The following is a 5,000-nucleotide window of genomic DNA, read 5'->3' as shown; positions in this document are numbered from 1 at the left end:
GGACTTTTGCTACGCTCGCAGCCATATTCAAAGACCTCAACACGGTTGCTTTTAGCCCCTAGCCAAAACCCTTCTGCCTTGTTTGCTACCTTTCCATATTATCCAGTATCGTTTCGGTATTGAATGGCAAAGAGCAGTGCCTATCCAGTTAAGGCGGAGGGAAAAAACAAGGATAAATCCATGCCCCGTGTGAGGATCGAACTCACGACCTTCAGATTATGAGACTGACGCGCTACCTACTGCGCTAACGAGGCATCTTGCGTGTGATTGGTTGTTGCCGTCCAGAGATAAGATGGAATTCTGTAAGCACAAAACTTCTTTTTTTTTATTTTTAATATGTACATGTATATATCTACATATATTGGAAAGTTTAAAGCAAGCTGTGAAAGCAACTTTTCCCATATGGTCTAGCGGTTAGGATTCCTGGTTTTCACCCAGGCGGCCCGGGTTCGACTCCCGGTATGGGAATGAGTGTTTTGCTAAGCTTGTGCCTGCATTCAAAGGCCTGCACCTTTCTTGCAGAATTAAGCGGCTTAGTTTGCAGATGCTCTTGGCAGCCAAAAATGCTGCGCTAACGAGGCCACTTGCAAGTGGTTGTTGATGCCATCCATGCTTAAAAATGAGTTTTTAAATCATGAAACTGATTTTTTTTCTACTTATTACTGAAAAAGGGTCTCAGCGGTTCCCATATGGTCTAGCGGTTAGGATTCCTGGCTCTCACCCAGGCGGCCCGGGTTCGACTCCCGGTATGGGAATGAGCATTTTCCTAAGCTTGCAACTACATCGAAAGACCCTCTGAATTAAGATAGCGCTCAAAAAGTTCATAAAAGTATCATTCAGGCTTGCCATCTACAAGAGCACCTTTGCTTTTTCATCAAGAATGCCGTGACCCGGATTCGAACCGGGGTTGCTGCGGCCACAACGCAGAGTACTAACCACTATACGATCACGGCGACATTCACGAGCCAGGTAGGAGTCGAACCTACAATCTTCTGATCCGTAGTCAGACGCGTTATCCATTGCGCCACTGGCCCTGTGTGAGAGGTTGCCACTAATCATGCTCCCCATTTTGGACTTTTGCTACGCTCGCAGCCATATTCAAAGACCTCAACACGGTTGCTTTTAGCCCCTAGCCAAAACCCTTCTGCCTTGTTTGCTACCTTTCCATATTATCCAGTATCGTTTCGGTATTGAATGGCAAAGAGCAGTGCCTATCCAGTTAAGGCGGAGGGAAAAAACAAGGATAGATCCATGCCCCGTGTGAGGATCGAACTCACGACCTTCAGATTATGAGACTGACGCGCTACCTACTGCGCTAACGAGGCATCTTGCGTGTGATTGGTTGTTGCCGTCCAGAGATAAGATGGAATTCTGTAAGCACAAAACTTCTTTTTTTTTTTAATATGTACATGTATATATCTACATATATTGGAAAGTTTAAAGCAAGCTGTGAAAGCAACTTTTCCCATATGGTCTAGCGGTTAGGATTCCTGGTTTTCACCCAGGCGGCCCGGGTTCGACTCCCGGTATGGGAATGAGTGTTTTGCTAAGCTTGTGCCTGCATTCAAAGGCCTGCACCTTTCTTGCAGAATTAAGCGGCTTAGTTTGCAGATGCTCTTGGCAGCCAAAAATGCTGCGCTAACGAGGCCACTTGCAAGTGGTTGTTGATGCCATCCATGCTTAAAAATGAGTTTTCAAATCATGAAACTGATTTTTTTTCTACTTATTACTGAAAAAGGGTCTCAGCGGTTCCCATATGGTCTAGCGGTTAGGATTCCTGGTTCTCACCCAGGCGGCCCGGGTTCGACTCCCGGTATGGGAATGAGCATTTTCCTAAGCTTGCAACTACATCGAAAGACCCTCTGAATTAAGATAGCGCTCAAAAAGTTCATAAAAGTATCATTCAGGCTTGCCGTCTACAAGAGCACCTTTGCTTTTTCATCAAGAATGCCGTGACCCGGATTCGAACCGGGGTTGCTGCGGCCACAACGCAGAGTACTAACCACTATACGATCACGGCGACATTCACGAGCCAGGTAGGAGTCGAACCTACAATCTTCTGATCCGTAGTCAGACGCGTTATCCATTGCGCCACTGGCCCTGTGTGAGAGGTTGCCACTAATCATGCTCCCCATTTTGGACTTTTGCTACGCTCGCAGCCATATTCAAAGACCTCAACACGGTTGCTTTTAGCCCCTAGCCAAAACCCTTCTGCCTTGTTTGCTACCTTTCCATATTATCCAGTATCGTTTCGGTATTGAATGGCAAAGAGCAGTGCCTATCCAGTTAAGGCGGAGGGAAAAAACAAGGATAGATCCATGCCCCGTGTGAGGATCGAACTCACGACCTTCAGATTATGAGACTGACGCGCTACCTACTGCGCTAACGAGGCATCTTGCATGTGATTGGTTGTTGCCGTCCAGAGATAAGATGGAATTCTGTAAGCACAAAACTTCTTTTTTTTTATTTTTAATTTGTACATGTATATATCTACATATATTGGAAAGTTTAAAGCAAGCTGTGAAAGCAACTTTTCCCATATGGTCTAGCGGTTAGGATTCCTGGTTTTCACCCAGGCGGCCCGGGTTCGACTCCCGGTATGGGAATGAGTGTTTTGCTAAGCTTGTGCCTGCATTCAAAGGCCTGCACCTTTCTTGCAGAATTAAGCGGCTTAGTTTGCAGATGCTCTTGGCAGCCAAAAATGCTGCGCTAACGAGGCCACTTGCAAGTGGTTGTTGATGCCATCCATGCTTAAAAATGAGTTTTCAAATCATGAAACTGATTTTTTTTCTACTTATTACTGAAAAAGGGTCTCAGCGGTTCCCATATGGTCTAGCGGTTAGGATTCCTGGTTCTCACCCAGGCGGCCCGGGTTCGACTCCCGGTATGGGAATGAGCATTTTCCTAAGCTTGCAACTACATCGAAAGACCCTCTGAATTAGGATAGCGCTCAAAAAGTTCATAAAAGTATCATTCAGGCTTGCCATCTACAAGAGCACCTTTGCTTTTTCATCAAGAATGCCGTGACCCGGATTCGAACCGGGGTTGCTGCGGCCACAACGCAGAGTACTAACCACTATACGATCACGGCGACATTCACGAGCCAGGTAGGAGTCGAACCTACAATCTTCTGATCCGTAGTCAGACGCGTTATCCATTGCGCCACTGGCCCTGTGTGAGAGGTTGCCACTAATCATGCTCCCCATTTTGGACTTTTGCTACGCTCGCAGCCATATTCAAAGACCTCAACACGGTTGCTTTTAGCCCCTAGCCAAAACCCTTCTGCCTTGTTTGCTACCTTTCCATATTATCCAGTATCGTTTCGGTATTGAATGGCAAAGAGCAGTGCCTATCCAGTTAAGGCGGAGGGAAAAAACAAGGATAGATCCATGCCCCGTGTGAGGATCGAACTCACGACCTTCAGATTATGAGACTGACGCGCTACCTACTGCGCTAACGAGGCATCTTGCGTGTGATTGGTTGTTGCCGTCCAGAGATAAGATGGAATTCTGTAAGCACAAAACTTCTTTTTTTTTTTAATATGTACATGTATATATCTACATATATTGGAAAGTTTAAAGCAAGCTGTGAAAGCAACTTTTCCCATATGGTCTAGCGGTTAGGATTCCTGGTTTTCACCCAGGCGGCCCGGGTTCGACTCCCGGTATGGGAATGAGTGTTTTGCTAAGCTTGTGCCTGCATTCAAAGGCCTGCACCTTTCTTGCAGAATTAAGCGGCTTAGTTTGCAGATGCTCTTGGCAGCCAAAAATGCTGCGCTAACGAGGCCACTTGCAAGTGGTTGTTGATGCCATCCATGCTTAAAAATGAGTTTTCAAATCATGAAACTGTTTTTTTTTCTACTTATTACTGAAAAAGGGTCTCAGCGGTTCCCATATGGTCTAGCGGTTAGGATTCCTGGTTCTCACCCAGGCGGCCTGGGTTCGACTCCCGGTATGGGAATGAGCATTTTCCTAAGCTTGCAACTACATCGAAAGACCCTCTGAATTAAGATAGCGCTCAAAAAGTTCATAAAACTATCATTCAGGCTTGCAGTCTACAAGAGCACCTTTGCTTTTTCATCAAGAATGCCGTGACCCGGATTCGAACCGGGGTTGCTGCGGCCACAACGCAGAGTACTAACCACTATACGATCACGGCGACATTCACGAGCCAGGTAGGAGTCGAACCTACAATCTTCTGATCCGTAGTCAGACGCGTTATCCATTGCGCCACTGGCCCTGTGTGAGAGGTTGCCACTAATCATGCTCCCCATTTTGGACTTTTGCTACGCTCGCAGCCATATTCAAAGACCTCAACACGGTTGCTTTTAGCCCCTAGCCAAAACCCTTCTGCCTTGTTTGCTACCTTTCCATATTATCCAGTATCGTTTCGGTATTGAATGGCAAAGAGCAGTGCCTATCCAGTTAAGGCGGAGGGAAAAAACAAGGATAGATCCATGCCCCGTGTGAGGATCGAACTCACGACCTTCAGATTATGAGACTGACGCGCTACCTACTGCGCTAACGAGGCATCTTGCGTGTGATTGGTTGTTGCCGTCCAGAGATAAGATGGAATTCTGTAAGCACAAAACTTCTTTTTTTTTTTTTTAAATATGTACATGTATATATCTACATATATTGGAAAGTTTAAAGCAAGCTGTGAAAGCAACTTTTCCCATATGGTCTAGCGGTTAGGATTCCTGGTTCTCACCCAGGCGGCCCGGGTTCGACTCCCGGTATGGGAATGAGCATTTTCCTAAGCTTGCAACTACATCGAAAGACCCTCTGAATTAAGATAGCGCTCAAAAAGTTCATAAAAGTATCATTCAGGCTTACCGTCTACAAGAGCACCTTTGCTTTTTCATCAAGAATGCCGTGACCCGGATTCGAACCGGGGTTGCTGCGGCCACAACGCAGAGTACTAACCACTATACGATCACGGCGACATTCACGAGCCAGGTAGGAGTCGAACCTACAATCTTCTGATCCGTAGTCAGACGC

The 5,000-nt window shown here is 46.3% G+C and overlaps 8 non-coding genes across 8 annotated transcripts; all 8 read left to right on the top strand.

Moving 5' to 3' along the window:
• The first annotated feature begins 396 nt into the window (after positions 1-396).
• Positions 397-468, top strand: TRNAE-UUC (transfer RNA glutamic acid (anticodon UUC)). The gene has a single exon. It is a non-coding gene; the product is annotated as a tRNA-Glu (tRNA).
• A 215-nt stretch (positions 469-683) lies between these two features.
• Positions 684-755, top strand: TRNAE-CUC (transfer RNA glutamic acid (anticodon CUC)). The gene has a single exon. It is a non-coding gene; the product is annotated as a tRNA-Glu (tRNA).
• Positions 756-1,463: 708 nt separating this feature from the next.
• TRNAE-UUC (transfer RNA glutamic acid (anticodon UUC)) lies at positions 1,464-1,535 on the top strand. The gene has a single exon. It is a non-coding gene; the product is annotated as a tRNA-Glu (tRNA).
• A 215-nt stretch (positions 1,536-1,750) lies between these two features.
• On the top strand, positions 1,751-1,822 carry TRNAE-CUC (transfer RNA glutamic acid (anticodon CUC)). The gene has a single exon. It is a non-coding gene; the product is annotated as a tRNA-Glu (tRNA).
• A 712-nt stretch (positions 1,823-2,534) lies between these two features.
• Positions 2,535-2,606, top strand: TRNAE-UUC (transfer RNA glutamic acid (anticodon UUC)). The gene has a single exon. It is a non-coding gene; the product is annotated as a tRNA-Glu (tRNA).
• Positions 2,607-2,821: 215 nt separating this feature from the next.
• TRNAE-CUC (transfer RNA glutamic acid (anticodon CUC)) lies at positions 2,822-2,893 on the top strand. The gene has a single exon. It is a non-coding gene; the product is annotated as a tRNA-Glu (tRNA).
• A 708-nt stretch (positions 2,894-3,601) lies between these two features.
• On the top strand, positions 3,602-3,673 carry TRNAE-UUC (transfer RNA glutamic acid (anticodon UUC)). Its single transcript has one exon. It is a non-coding gene; the product is annotated as a tRNA-Glu (tRNA).
• Positions 3,674-4,672: 999 nt separating this feature from the next.
• Positions 4,673-4,744, top strand: TRNAE-CUC (transfer RNA glutamic acid (anticodon CUC)). The gene has a single exon. It is a non-coding gene; the product is annotated as a tRNA-Glu (tRNA).
• Positions 4,745-5,000: the final 256 nt, after the last annotated feature.

The sequence above is a fragment of the Eleutherodactylus coqui genome, chromosome 2 (genome assembly GCF_035609145.1).
Source record: "Eleutherodactylus coqui strain aEleCoq1 chromosome 2, aEleCoq1.hap1, whole genome shotgun sequence".
NCBI classification, from domain to species: Eukaryota; Metazoa; Chordata; class Amphibia; order Anura; family Eleutherodactylidae; genus Eleutherodactylus; species Eleutherodactylus coqui.
Note: the sequence above shows the minus strand (reverse complement) of the source record. Positions and strands in the feature narration are given on the sequence as shown.